The 16,359-nt window shown below is 38.3% G+C and overlaps 1 protein-coding gene across 4 annotated transcripts in view; it reads right to left on the reverse strand.

The window, feature by feature from the left end:
• The window catches only part of ADGRL3 (adhesion G protein-coupled receptor L3), a 780,978-nt gene that overhangs the window by 654,232 nt on the left and 110,387 nt on the right, over positions 1–16,359 (reverse strand). The gene's annotated exons all lie outside the window — the stretch shown is intronic.

Below are 16,359 nucleotides of genomic sequence, written 5' to 3' on the forward strand. Positions count from 1 at the left end.
TTAACCAAGGAAATGCAGTGTCACCATCGTAGTGCAAAAAGGTCAATCATGTCACCTACCCCTCCTAACTTATTAATTGGGGGGAAATGCTGCATTAGAACTGACCTTAAAACTGAAAAAAAACAATTTTCATATAAATATTTTTCTGTTCATAGCCATATTTGTTTGCATTCTCTCAAACATTAAAAGGTAACAAATTTTAAAACCTGACATTCTGGCTATTTTTCCCTCTTTCTTTAGGATGGTGACATCCTAGGTCACCACGTGTTGCTGCAGTATATGCTTATTTTCCTTTAGTAAACTCTGACACTTTTCTTTACACTATGGAAAGTGACCCAGTCCAAACCATACATTAAAAGAGGATCCTACTGATAAATGTAAACACATTCGACCAGATCCAAAGAAATAAACCAACAACAAAAATTCCATCCTATAATTTCTGCTAATCCCACATGATTACCATTCTTTATTAATTCTTCTCCAAGTCAATTTCTTAACATAATGCCATATTCTTAATGGCAGCTGCTTGTTACTTTGCCATTCATGCTGCAGTGTTTTATGTATACTTCTTGTCTCTTTAATACTGCTGAACGTACCTACAATCCATACATCACTTGCCATTCCACAGCCTGAATACCTATAGCATGAGGGATTATTAGACATTATTAGATCAACTCATTTTTTAAAGAAAAATAAAATCATTTCTGGGCCTAGTGTGATGGCACAGTGGTTAAATTCCCAACTTGTATGTGTCAGGATCCCATATGGTTAACAATTCATGTCCCAGTTACTCCACTTCCCATCCAGTTACCACCTTGTGACCTAGGAAAAGAGCAGACCATTACCCAAAGCCATGGAACCCTGAACCTGTGTGGCAGACACAAAAGAAGCTCCAGGCTGTGGATCGGCTCAGCTCCAGACGTTGGAGCCACTTGGGGAGTGAACCAGTAGATGGAAAAATCTCTGTATTTCCTTCTGCCTAAATGTCCCTTTCTTGTTTCTCTCTTTTCTATGAGTTCCATGATCTCTTCCTAACTCTAGATATGCTCTTTTCCCAGTCGTTTCCTCTGATCAATCTCTCAAAGTAATTCATCAATTATTCTACCTGCTTTACTTCAAGGATCTTCAATCCCAGAGTTTTAACTACCACCTGTCACGCTCACAACACCAAAAGCAGTGCAATGCATCAACTACTTCCCTAAAACAAGATTCCGGTTGCAATGAAGCAGATGACAGTTCTCTATGGCATCTAGAGGCACCTAGAATCCAGCAAGTGTACACCAGCTTTCATCACTTTGAAATGTACAAATCCCTTCCAAGTCCTTCCTCCACCTTTCTATTTTGGGGGTGGGGAGGATTAACTGAAGGCATTCATGAGCAGCAATATTCAATCACATCACTGAAGTGAACGCAGGAGAAAGAACGTGTGACAGAAAGGAAGCTAAACTATGCAAATGAGGCCTGTTACGGAATCATTCTACAACTGTTCTACTCAACTCTAAACACTCTTCATTGGGGTTCATTTAGTTTGCCTTGAGAATTACTGCAGAACTACACTGTTCTATCTCATTCAATATATGTTCAGAGTACATTTTTCTTCTTGTATTTCCTGAGAAATTTCTCAAGCCAACATTTTTAAGGCAAATATGAAAAACTAACAGTCAACATAAAAATTATGATAACTTCTTGCATAGACCGTACTAGACAAGAGATGCTGTATTACCCTGTAATGTTCTGGGAATTATTTTTGGCTAACCATAAAACACATTTCTATAACTTAATACCATTCCAAAGAAACAAAAGTACAGCAAGTGTCGATAATATAGCATCATAAAATCTTTCAATTTCTCTAAAAGGAAACATCTTTAGATAATGTCATGGTAGACTACTTAAATGATGGAATGTCTACTAACACAAAACAGAAAATAAAAACAAGATAGGACTAGGACTTCATAGGACATATTTATGTATGCCAGTCATGGAAATAAAGGAGTACGAAGAAATGAATAAAACTCGATGTTCCGTTTATACGGGTAAAATGTTTTTGAAAGCTTGGAGGTATACAGATTAGACAAGATTGGGCGCGTTCAGGGTGGTATGGCCGTAGACAAGGTATACAGATTAAAAGTAAGGACAGCAAGGGAAAAGAGGGAAGCTTCCAGAACACATCCATCATGTGCAGTGTGTTAGTAAACCCACTGAATGCTCTTATTCTGTAACAAGAGCGTTTCTTTTCTGAATCATAGCAAGCAGTAAAATGAACTCAAAGTAAAAGCATCACATAAGAAGAAAAAATACTTGCTTTATTGAACCCTACCATTTTCAGCATTAAACGATGAAGCGTTAGGTTTGAGGTAACCCTGCTTCAAATAAATATTTTTAAACTGTCCAACTATATATACAATATATATATATATAGTAGACCATACTAACTCTATTTTAGCATCTATGATAGCCAAAAAAACCTATTCAAACATTAGGGGGTACATTTTCAGCACAGCATGAGCAGGTTTAGTTACACGCTCCCATTAATGTCAATAAGAGTTGTGTGGTTCAATCTTAACACACACTGTGTTCAAAACTTACCCCAAAGCATGTGAGCAATTGCTCCCCAAAGGAAAGGAAACTGCATTTTCTAACAAAAATCTAGGTTTGTCAGAATAATTTCCCATCCACCACTCTTAAACTCACATTATAGATTGAATCTTATTTCCCTGTAACACTGATTTGTCCTAATGGCAAAAAAATAAATATTTTAGCTGCAAATCTTACTTTAATAATGAATCCTCTATACTCCATTAATGTCCCCTATTGGTTCTCTTCAAACTATCTTCATATTTCACTGAAAACAGTTCCTGTTAGATTAATTGTTCATGCTTATCAAAACTGTTTCCTCATGATGCCATTATGAAGAAACCATCTTAGCTATATGGCTTTCTGTTCACTGGATAACCTTCAGTAACAAAGGAGTATTAAATATGCTTTTCTATTTTGCATCTTCCAAATTTCTCTTATACGTTTTCTAATTAACTGGGTTATGTTAACTGAAATTCAAGGCTGAAGTTAAGAGCTCCTTTTGTAAAACATGAAAATGTGTGTCAGGAAGTATTCATAAGACCATACTTATACATAATAATGACTGTACACATTGTAGAGATCAAACCTAGACTCTTTTCCTAATTATATTTTTAACTGGCATAACTGGCTAGTTGCAGAGCAATACTGCAAATAACTCAGAATTAAATTATTTTATGTAAAACATGTGTAACACAAGTTTATCCATTTTTGAGACAGGAAACTGAACCTAATACCCACACTGGAAGCTTGTTACCTAAATTCTTCTTGATTTCTGTATTTGAATATTCAAAACAAACAAATGAAACGAACAGCTACTCTGACTGAAAATACCTTATTGAAAAATCTTGTAAAACACAGAAAATGAACAAGAAGTTCCTTCTATGCATCATAGAACATTTTAAAAATGTGAATATAATCCCATATTGACATACTAGCTCAAACACCTAGCAAATAGTACTGAAGAATTAACTATTCAAAGGTCTAGTTTAATACACAAAGTTTCCAGATTTTCAAAAAATTCTAAAGAATGTTTCTCAAAAAAAGAAATTATAAAAAATGAAGAAGAGCAAGTTTCAACTCAAGAAAATATTCAATGACTATGGAAATTTATATCTAAATTTTGTAATGGAAAAAATGGCTTAAGGAGAACCTATTTCTTAAGACAGATTTAAAAAGTAATGAATTTTTTAAATATTTAAAAGCTCTTTGAAGGCTCTAAGCAAAGCAAGTATGTACTGGGACACAGACAAATAAGTGTTTTCTTCCAGGCATGTGGAATTCAGTAGGATACACTAGTTCTAAGTTAACAAGACTACTGTATTTCAACATAAAATTAGAACAAAGCCAAAAGAAATTTCAAATCACCACGAACAATGTACACATTAACAGCATGCAGATACGAAAAACATCTCATTTAAGGGAATGAGCAACACAAAACCCAAGATGTCAGACTCCATTAGGTTAAGAGAGCAGAAGTCAGAATCCAACACACCTGGTTTCTAATCTCAGCCAAGAGTCTGGATTCCCCAGCTGGGTAATCACAGGGAAATAATTCCAGGTCCCGCTTGCACTGTCACCATGTTTTTCAATTTCCTAACCAGAATTCATACTGTCCAATGGAACAGGCTCTAGATTTCTTTTTTTTAAAAAATACACATGGGCCCGGCGGCGTGGCCTAGCGGCTAAAGTCCTCGCCTTGAAAGCCCCGGGATCCCATATGGGCGCCGGTTCTAATCCCGGCAGCTCCACTTCCCATCCAGCTCCCTGCTTGTGGCCTGGGAAAGCAGTTGAGGACGGCCCAATGCATTGGGACACTGCACCCACGTGGGAGACCTGGAAGAGGTTCCTGGTTCCCGACTTCGGATCGGCGCGCACCGGCCCATTGCGGCTCACTTGGGGAGTGAAACATCGGATGGAAGATCTTCCTCTCTGTCTCTCCTCCTCTCTGTATATCCGGCTTTCCAATAATAATAAAAAATCTTAAAAAAAAAATACACAGTTCTCTGCAATATAACAAGCATCAAATTTTTGTCTTCTCTTTCATTGTAAGATATGACTGCCATTCATTCAAAACTAACTTTTCACATAATTTCATTATTATTTAAAAAGCTATTTTACTCTTTAAATTTATTTGAACAAATGTCACAGTAAAATAGCAAAATATCTTAATGCAATCATTATTTTTAGAGAGTGGGGCTCAACTCTCAGCTGTATAAGACAGACATTTTCTATTTTTTTGGTCTGTCTTCAACATATAGAATTATTACTGCAACAGCATCAACAAATATTTATTAGCTGAAAAAAACAGCAAACATTTGTTGAACAAATGAAGACTCACACTCAACTTGCAATGTGACAATTTCCTATGAAACTACAGAGGACAGGACATCATGGTCACATTTCAAGAGTATAACTATCTTCCTGTGCATGTTAAAGTCCAAATAATGTCCCAAAACGCAGCAAAATCCACTACAAATTGCTACATGTTTTTTTTTAAAGGTGATGTTCTTGTTCTAATTATATTTGTATATACTCATTTGAAAGACAAAACGGAAGTGGAGGGCAGAGGATGGGATGGGAGCAGAGGCGAGAATGAGGAAAATGCTTGCACTCCCTTCTGCTGGTTCACTCCCCAAATACTCAAAAGAGCAGACCTGGGCCAAGGAAAGTCCAGAGCCAGGAAATCAACCCAGGGCTTTCACCTGCAGATCCAACTTCCTGGTCCATCCTGGCTCAAGCCGTACATTAATAAGAAAGTGGGATCAGGAGCCAGATCCAGGTATAGATGCTAGGTACCATGAGTAAGATGCACACATCTTGACTAGCAGGCTAAATGCCAACCGCTACATGTTATTTTTATATTATGTTTTCATATTTCCCTGCTGAGCCACTATATCCTGCCAAATATGATATTAGGGAGGTTATTCTTCGTTTTCAACAATAACAACTACAAATAATTCTATCACTAAAATCAACTGCGGAATGCATTCCGGTCTTGTCTTTGATTTTGGAATCCGCAAATTCCATATTGGATAACAGAGTTCCATAGTATTAGAAATAACCAAAGCTTTTAAAACTCCATTGTTCCTTGAAAACATAAGAAAGGACAAACCAATCTCATATTTCAATCACTCTTCTTTTCACATGCTCATTAACCTTTCCAACGAGGCTTTGTTTCCATTTGCAGACACACATTTTCAAAATCTGAAATAGCTTTGAAATAGTAGGTATGTATGCATATACAGAAAATGCAATGATATCTAGATGGCAAGATTACAATGGAAAAAGAAGGTTACACACAAAAAAATAAGTATTATGGAGCAAACTGAAGAATAATACATATATATTTTACCTAATATATAGACAGAACAATATATATCTCCTTCCCAAACCAATTAAAATGTAACAATTTTCTAAAATACTCACTTTTCAAATTCATAACCAAAATGTTCAAGTGGGCTTATCACTTTCCTAGGTTGCTTTACAAATATGTTTATATAATCCACACAATAGCCACTAATTCAGCTCATACATTCAAAAAAAAAAAAAAAGACAGTCTGAGACTAAACAAAGTCAAAGTGTAGCAGATGAGGAAGCACCGGGATGCTACTCCAAGGCCCGACTCCAGTGTCCAGCTTCAAGAATGAGCTGCTGCTTCTCTGCCCACAAAAATCAGCGTGGCAGAAAGAAGAAAGGGCCACCAAATGAATAAATAAATAAATAGCCCTAAATCCTAGCCATTTGTGCATGTTACGTGTTATGGGGAAAAGGAGATTGAGCAGTACAGAGAATTAGGTTACTCCACTGCAAGATTATCTGGGGTTATTATCATGGGCCCAAAGTAATCGCAAGGCCCCCTATAAATGGAAACAAGAGACACAGCAGGGAGGTAGAGTGTGAAGGCACTGCAGAAGCACTTTGCTTAAAACACAGAGGAAGTGAGCTCCGAGCCAGAGAGGCAACCAGTCTCTACAAGTTAGTGCAGGCAGAAAGATTTCCTTCTAGGACCAAGAAGATACCAGCTCTGCCCACATCTTTGTCATAGGATACTGAAAACTATTTCAGGCATTTTACCACCTGAATGAGAGTTACAATGAATCTATTCACTTTTCGCCACCAAATGTATACTGATCTTCAGTAGTGTGGTAGTTAACTTCATCTTTCAACTTGGCTAGACTAGAAATAACCAGTTATTTTGCTCAAACACTATTCTGCATATTGCTTTAAATAGACAACTTTGGATGAGACTGACATAATCAGCTGTCTTAAATAAAGAAGATGACTCTTCATCATCTGGGTGTCATGCAGAAGGAAGGGTCTTTCATGAAAAATGCGCATCAGGAAGTAAGCAAGCATACATTTCAAAAATTGTTTTTTGAACCAAAATTTATCTACAGCCTTCAGACTCAAAACATCAACTCTAACCTGAACCACCAGCCTCCTAGCTTGCCCTATAAATTTTCCACTTGTCAACTCCCACAATTCTGTGAGCCTTTCCGTTAAAATCAATCTCTCTTCTTCTCTCACCATATCTCTTTCTCTAGTGAACTCCAACAGAAGTTGCAGCACTAAGAAATTAATGGGATTTGCTCACTTAATAGGGATACATGTTACTTACAGCTATGTGGCTGTATTAGTATTTTGCAGCGAGGGCATCAGTCAGCTTGGACTTCCGTAACAACATACACAGTCGGCCTGGTTTAAAGAGCAATTTATTTCTCACACACTGGACAGTAAAAGAAGTCCAGGATTAGAGTGATGGCGGGTTTCCTTCCAGATTTTAGAAGGTTACTTTCTTGCTGTGTCCTAACATGGATGAGAGACCAATAACCCTGTCACAATGGGGCCTCATGACCTCACTTAGACTTTCTCATCCACTCACAGCACCTGTGACCACATACAGTCACACTGAGGTTACAACATCAACACGGGATTCTACCGGCGAGCAACGGTAAGGGAGAAACATAGTTCTTCCATAGCAGATGGGAAACATTTTTTCAAACACATGCACACATTTTAATAGCTTTTATATTCAAAATTTCATAGAATGGCCAACTCAAGCCTCTTTCCTTAAATGCAACAGACAGGCATGTTATTACACAATAAGCGATTAATATAATTATCTTACATAGCACTTTATACTTTACAAAGGCGCTCATGAACAAATTGCATAGAAACGTGGAAGTGGGGATTATCCCTTTAAATGTGATGACATTCAAGTTCAGTGGGATACACTGACAAGTAGCCTGGCACTTGAACGGAACTTCACTGACTGCAAATATTTTAGCATTTGCATATGCATCCCTGCTCATCAACTGTCATATTGTCAAAAGGAGATTCGAGACTCATTCAAGGTTAGAAAAGCAGTCTGCTCTTACCTCAAATCTAAACTACAGACACAGGAATACATCCGAAATTCTTAACAGAAGAGGAAAAAAAATTAAACATCTTGAACACATAATTTCAAAAGTCATAATGATGAAAATATTTACCAAATTGATGATTTATTTTAAGTATTATAAGGAGCACTGGAGTTTTCTTTCCTCACAATGAGTCAAGAGGTTTAGTTTCCACTGAGTAGTGTTTTTCCAGTTCTCAGAAATGACAAACTTAGAATACATTTTTAGATTTTTCACCCAAAGTAGGGTAGTCCCAGGTAAGATTTCAGTTCATACAACTTAGAAACTGCAAACTGGTTCCTAATCACACAGCTCCCCAGCTGTCCTTTTTATCTCCCAGTACATTACCTCTCCTCAACAGAAGGAACTTCCCAGTACAAAATACAAGCATTGGGCATGAGAAAGCATTTACCGACCAGCAAGTCATGATTGTAAAATAAATATGAGATGCATTTGCCATTGGAACAGTTTCATAGAAGACTCCATTAATCAAATATTCTAAATTCTTTAAAATACTGTATCTGCCAAGTGAAATAATCCACAGAAAATGTAACTGACAATATGCCCATGTTGAAAATACCCCGACCCAGTCTGTAGTGTTTGTAGGGTGAGGCACAGCTGTGGTCCTGAGGCAGGCTGTGCGACACTCACTCGAGCACTGTCCCGCAAACTAGCCTGGGCAACTCCACTGCAGACAAGAACGGGACTGAAGTACAGCGTCTGTGCAGCCAGCTCTTACAAAACAAATAAGGACTCAAGACAGGAGAAGTATAATGCTATTTATTACCCTCCTTCACAGTGTAGACTTTTCCAAGCATTACCTCATGTGGTTCTCAAAACAAACATTGTATCTTTTCAGATGATGAGAAACTGACGCTCTGAGAAGGTAAAATTTGGGACAATCAGCAAAACCAAATAAAAAATTTAAACTCCTCTTGCTCAATATTTTATCGAATAACCTTCTTTCTAAATTGTTCTCTTTTTCATTTTGAGTTTTAAAATTATTTTTATTATGATGAAACATATGCAAGTTTTTTTCTCATGATACTATTCTATAGGCACAAGGACTCACCTTCCATTCCCCACTGTTTTTCCCATATTAATACAATAATAATTGTCCTTCAGCAACAGTCACAAGTCCAAGATTCTGCTTTTCCAGCGTAAATGACACTGCAGGTATGACTGTTCCCATAGACTAAACATAAAATGCATTCACAACACTAACATATTTTTTTCTTCAATGCATAAAAATAGTAGCTCATTTTTGAATTCTGATATCAGACTAAAGAAAAGTTTAAGAATTTGAAGAAGATAGTTTGTATTAATATAGTGTGCAGAGTGGAAGGCTAATGAATTACTCCACCTGTAACACAAACTAAGGTCTTCAGCCTTTATCTTTCCTTGGCCACTCAAAAAATTCAACTGAGCAACAGGTGATCACACTTCCCACTACCCTGCATTCATATTTCCTTCTCTGTTCTAACCGAGTCCTTAAAAACAGCACAACACACAAGGGAAAACCTACAAATGTAACCTAGGCAAGCAGAAACACAAGCTGTAAGTTTTTGATGTATGGAAGTAACAGCCCTACCACACATCTCTGAAGGACCCTAGTGGTGCATACCAAACAATACCTTAGCCAAATCTGAATTACAGAAACACAGTGAAAACCCAGTGTATGGACTCTACCTATTAATCTTTGAGTCAAATGTGTCTGAAGTCCACGAGGGAATTTACATATGGTTACACCAAAAAACAAACAAAAAGCCTACTTCACATTTTGCAAAATTGAAATCACTGCTACCTTCCTTCATAGTTTGGGTGGCTTATATACAGATCTGCTAGTCTGGGCCTATATATGAAAGTTCCAGTTCTGGAAGAAGTTTTAACCCGGCCCAATGCTGCAACACAGAAAACACCACAGTCAGAGTGCCTCAGCTTGTCAGAGAAACGAGAATGTAGAAATCAATGCTGCTGTCATTTCCCCAAGCTTCAAAATTTACTTTTCACATGTATTGCCAGATAATACTATTAACCCCTTAAAGTTAAGCACGAGTAGAAACTTGAAAGTTTCAAACTGTTAAGGAAACAATCCTTAAACTAATTCATCCCATTCAATTTCTGCATTATTAGAAAAAAATGGGTTTACAACTCACTGCTTCCCTTTTACACAATCATCAGCCATAAATAAAATGGGAAGAGGGCAGAAGAGGACTGAGAGGGGGAGGAGAGAAGGAGAGAGGAGTTATCCTACAAGTATGTAAGTCAGTTAAGATTATGGCAAAAATTACACTCAACACAAAAGAGTAAAATGTACTCAATGCTTTAAATAGCCCCGAAGTAAACAGTCCTTATACATAAAATTACAAAGACCTCAGCAGAGTGATTTGAAACCACTTCCTGAAACTAACCCAGATCTTTTTGTACTTGACTGCTACAATCCTAGCAGGTGTTTGTATCTGACATGGATGTCTGCAGTAAGTCTGTGGAACTGATACGCTGCTCCCTGGTTCACTTTCCACCCATCCAGGAACCAGAATGATCCCTTTAGAGTGGCAGATACATGGGGGGGTCTGCAGAAAGTTCTTGGAAAAATGCATATTAGAGATAAAAATCATTCATTTCAAAAACAGTTACCAAATAAACTCATCTTTGAATTTTATTTTCCAAGATTTTTTTTTAAATCCTATACCTGTCACAGTCTCCCTTCTTATAATTCTACAAAAGGAATTGCTGGAAAGCCCAAGACAAACAAATCTTTAATTCTGGTATTTTAGAACCCTAGGATCAGATGTCTGTGCCAGCCACCCTGGCTTCCACTGCATGTGGAAAAAATACCCCCTGCTTTTCTTAAGGTTTATTATGATTATCTTTTAAATGTGAAAAACCGAGTTACACAAAGAAAAAGTGACAGATAGAACTCTTCAATTGCTGAATCACTCACCCAAATGGCCACAACAGTCAGGGTGAAGCCAGGAGCCAGAAGTCAGGAGTTTTACCAGGGTCACCCACCTGGATGAAAGGCCACATACTGGGGCATCTTCCACCACTTTCTCATGCATGTTAGAGAACTGGATCAGAAATAGAGTAATTAGGGCACAAACCATGGCAAGTATGGAATGCCAGTGTGGCAAGTGGCCACTTTATCTGCTATGCTATGATGCTGGTCCCTAAGTTCTTTCCTTTCACGGTTTTCAAGAAGTGCAGGAAAAATGAAATGTGATATCAAATCTACATAACCAGAATGAAAAACAGTTTTCTCCTGGGTCCCAGCTTCCGCAGGTCCTTTTTCTCCAACCAAGGTCACTTCAGCTATGTTTTGTAACACTTCTGCTGGCAGCATTATGTCCTGATCTCACAAAACAAGGTAATGCACAGAGCCTTACTTAATATCCTGGGGTTCATCCACTTTATGTAGCTGGACTAGGCTGGACAGGAGTCCAGGACTTCAGACAGAGAAACAAATAGTGGGCATTCCTTAAGCAAGGAAGGGCAGGGATTCCAAAGACGGAGCACCTGTGAATGGAAACCAGCAAAGACTGAAATGTTCCTTCTGTTAAGAAGCTACATGAGACGTCAGGAAATGCTCCCTTTTCTGTGAAACCTCTTCATTTTCTTTTACATTCTCCTGTCCTAGGCTTCACTGTCCCTTACCTGCAAATTTCTGCTCAAAGATTGCCTCCTAAGGGTCTTTCCATAATAGAGCCTCCATGTATGTATTAAAAGCAGAAAGCACACATCTATAACCCAATCAGTTATCCAACAAATATTCACTGAATAAGTGTTAAAGATGATCAGATACTAGATTCCATTTCCAACAAAGAATGGAAAAACAACAGTGGGCACTAAGCAGGATTTCTCAGCCATGAGGCTGCTGACCTTTGGCAGGGGAAATTTCCTAGCCATGAGGGCCAATCCATACCTTACAGAATGTTTAGCAGGACACTTGACCTCCAGGCCCTAGATTCCATTACCACCCCGCCCTCAAGTTATGTCTGTAGATTTTGCCAAAAATCTCCTACAGGGCAACAGTGCTTCCAACTGAGAATCACTGAGCCAGAAGTAAGCAGAATCAACAACACAGTTCCCCACACTTGTCAAGAAGCTGGCAGGATGAGGTCTTCCCGTCTAATGAGCAGGAGAGGTACAGGAGCATGGCAGTGAAGGTAAAATCAAGCTGGATAAACTTGGACAACAGAAAGCTACTGGGTGCTAAGGGGTTCCAACTCAATAAAGCAAACAATGAGTAGGAATTTCCCAAGTAACATGCCAGACCCTCTCCCTTCATACACCCACGGATGGTTTCCATATTTTTAATATTATATACATTAGATATATTTGTTACATTTGATGAGCTCCTATCTATATACTACTGCTAAATAAATATCATAGGTAATGTCAGGATTCACTCTGTGTTGTACATAAAGTGATATGTATTCACCATCACTGTGTCTTCGAGAATAATCTTAGTGCTCTCACAATTCCCAGCGCTTACCTGTCATCTGATCTTCTCAGTGCCTCTACAATTTTCTTTTTCCCAAATTGTCACAGTGGAAATATACTATGGAATCAGACTGGCTTCTTACAAAAAGGATTTTGTACATCTCCATGTCCTTTTGTAGCTGGATAGCTCATTTCCTTTTTTTTTTTCTATGACATTTCAATGTATAGTCAGGCATTCCACTGTAGAGATGGATTCCACTGTCCAGTGCATACCTCACTGTACAGCTCAGGATTGGGGAATGCCTGGCCTGTGAACTCTTTTGGTCAGACACTGCCAAAGCAACTGAAGGCAGGACTTGAAAGTCAGTAAATCTATAGCAGGCTAGTGTTTAATTCTGTAGTTTGACATGGCCAGTCAGTAATGTTATGAAGACCCAAAAGACCTTTGCTTGGCAGAAAAAAACGGATTTCCAGTTCTGTTTGAAGTATGACTGCTTATCCACACACCTACTGAAGGACATATTGGTTGCTTAAAGAAATGGGGCAATTATGAATTTTGAATTCATAAGAGGTTTTCCGTGAACATGTTTCCAACTCTTAAGGGTGTACACCAAGAAACAAGATTCTGAAGGCCAAAGTGTACCCAAGGATACTGTATTTTTCAAGAAATATCCATTTTTATTTGAAAGGCAGATTTATGGAGCAAAGGGAAGACAAAGAGGAATCTTCTACCCATTGGTTCATTCTCCAAATGATCATAATGGCCAGAGACGAGCCAATCTGAAGCTAGCAGCCAGGAGGTTCTGCTGGGTTTCCTAAATGGGTGCCAGTACCCAAGGACACAAGCCATCCTCTGCTGCCTTCGAGGGCAATAAACATGGAGATGAATCAGAAGCGAAACAACTGGGACTTGAACCTATGGGATGCCAGCACTGCAGCCAGAGGATTAGCCTGATAAGCTACTGGGCCAGCCTGAGTGACAGTATTTTTTTACCTTACCATCAGCCATGAATGTTCCTGTTGCTCCTTACACCTGCTGACATTTGGTTTGGCCAGTGTATTGGACTCATTCACTCTGATTGGCTTGTGGTAATATTTCAGCATTGACTGAATTTACAATTCTGAAATGAAAGATGATGTTGAGAATACTTGTGTTTCCAGATATTTCCTTGCTCTCTGAGTATCTATTTTGGTTGGTTTCCCTGTTTAGATTATCTGCCCATTTTTAATTTCAAATGTTACTCATTATTTAGTTTCAAGAGGGTCTTGGCATAGAAACTAGCCGTTTTCAGGTGCATGTTTTGCAAACTTGCCTGTTCATATCAGTCTTTTGCTTTAACGAAGCCCTGATGTTTTTCTTATCTGTTGAAACATCTTTGCTAAACCTCAGGCTAACTAGACTTTATCCTATTTTGCATTCCAAGATTTGCATACTTTAGCATTCTATATTTAGGTCTTGCTTCATTTTTGAGGTAATCTTTGTGAAAGACGTATGGGCTGTGTCTCCCAGTATGTACACACCCTGCTGTTGCAATGCCATTTGTCAGAAAGGTGATCCTTTTTCCCTACATGGTCTTTGGACTTCTGTCATAGCTCAGCTGACCACATACTCTTGTGGGTCTTTTCCTGAGCTCTGTATTCCATTCCACTGAGCTATTTTTAAAAGATTTTTTTAAAGAGTAGTTTGAGATTCACAGCAAATTTGACAAAAATGTACACAGCTATCGCATACGTCTTCTGCCCCAACAAATGCATAGCCTCCCTTAATATTAACACCCCCCGATTAAAGTGCATATTTTTTGGTAACTGATGACCCTATACTAACACATCATTATCACCCGAAGTCGATACTTGACATAACAGTTTACTCTTTCAGGCATGCGCTATGTTATTTTGGACAAAGGTACAAAACCAGATATGTACAGCAGTAGTATCAGCTTGAGCATTTTTACTATCCTAATCATTAATCTTCTAACACAAAAAAATAAATCTGTTGCAAACATCTACCAATACTATATTGTCTTTCCAACTGCAGCTTTATAGCAATTCTTAGAGTCAATTAATACTGACCCTCCAACTTCCCTCTTCTCCTTCTAAAATTATAATAAGGTTTAGTAAGCTGTTAAGAGACATGATATCCAGCTGTGAGTAATATGATTTAAACGTGACATGGATGTCAACAGAATGTGTTATAGGAGGGTGTGGCAGAGATGACGGAGCCTGTCCACTACAATTTTCTTCTTGGACATGTGGACAGAATGGCTTTTGCTTTCCCGGGTCTCGGTGCACTGAGTGTGCTGGTCATTGAGTGGGCAGACTTAGCTCCTGATCTTTCAGCTCTTTTCAGGCCTACAACAGCAACGCTAGAAACTACACATGCCTGAAGGCACAACAACAAACAGGAAGCAACCTTGGACTAAAGTTATCACTAGGAGAAGAGGTGTCCAAGAGAACCTATCATTCACTGGTTAGCTTCAAAAAAAAAAAAAAAAAAAACAACCTCTACGGTGTAAACCCTATGTGTCTTTCCATATTCTCTTGGTTAATACACTAAAACGGTGCGGCCTTGGTTTTGCCAAGCGTTGCTTTGCAGAATGGAGGAAGATCTCAGAGGGCATCCTACTTGTTTCAGTTAATATTGAAATATGCCACAATCTCAGAATTTTCTTGCTTATAGTTTGAATTTCCCTTTTTATTTCCTCTCCATCAAAGTAATAAGAGAAACTTCAGACGTTACCTCTACATCTCAAATCACAACCACAATGGAAATACAACCATTGCACTCTTCCTAACTCCTTTATCACCTACCTAATTTGTTAAAATCATTTAATTTATAAGATCCACGAGGTGATTCAATTTTCTGAAAGTGGAACAAGTGACACGTAGATGAAAGAAATTGGAGAAAAAAACTTTACAAAGACTTGTCTAGGAGGACACGGAAGCACACCTCAGAAAGCTGTCACTGCAATGAGGCTGCTCATCAGTTGCAGACAGCCTCATTACTCCAGTAATGTGCAAAGGATTTGATTTGATCCTGCAACTTCAATACATAGGAGAATGTTTGAGGAAAATAATACATCTCACAATTTGTTCTCTCTGAAACCTCCACAGAGAGAGATCTAATGAGGAGGGTATGACTTTGTGCCCCAATGAACTGATGACTTGACTACTCCTTGGAATAACCCATGATCATAGCAAAACAGGGAAGGTTAGTACTTTCCTTGCAGTCAGAAAACAGATCTGCTTCTGAGCATCCATGGTATAAAGTCAGGGAACACAACAAAAATATATCTGCATGTGTCAGAAGCAATAACAGTGGAAATATTTTGCTAAGAGGTTAAACGTCCTTTTTAAATAAATAATCGATGCAAGGCTAATGAGCATGAGGTGTCCTATTTTATGCATTCTATTTATTAGGTTTTATCAGGAGAAACAGAGTCACTCGTTTCCTAAGAGCTCTGACGGTGTGCACATGTTCTCAGAAAACGAAGAAAAGGAATTGCCCAGAATGTTTTTTAGACCTTAACCTTCCCATGACTTTTTGAAATTCAACAAGCAGAAGATCTTTAATAGCATACTGCATTCAGAGCTAATGTTTAAAGGTTAAACAGTGCATATACATTCAGAGCACAATTTGTGCTATGTGGCAAGTGCCAACAAATAATAACTCAGATCTTTACATGAGTGAGTTCCTTACATATATATAAAGTTGCTTGCAGAGGAGAAAAAGAAATAAATTAGCATAATTCCCTCTTTCCTCAATATCCTTGGCAACGAAGAAAAACCCCCCACTGGTAAGAATCTGCTCCATCTGCCATCCTACTGCAAGAACAGCTCGTTTTCTTGGAAAGATAATTAATGGACAAGTGAATCCTATCTTTCCTTTGTTTTTGCCAGGGAGAGGAGGGAGGAGAAGACAATCTTAATATGAGGGTGGTGT

The sequence above is a fragment of the Ochotona princeps genome, chromosome 7 (assembly GCF_030435755.1).
Source record: "Ochotona princeps isolate mOchPri1 chromosome 7, mOchPri1.hap1, whole genome shotgun sequence".
Lineage (NCBI taxonomy): Eukaryota > Metazoa > Chordata > Mammalia > Lagomorpha > Ochotonidae > Ochotona > Ochotona princeps.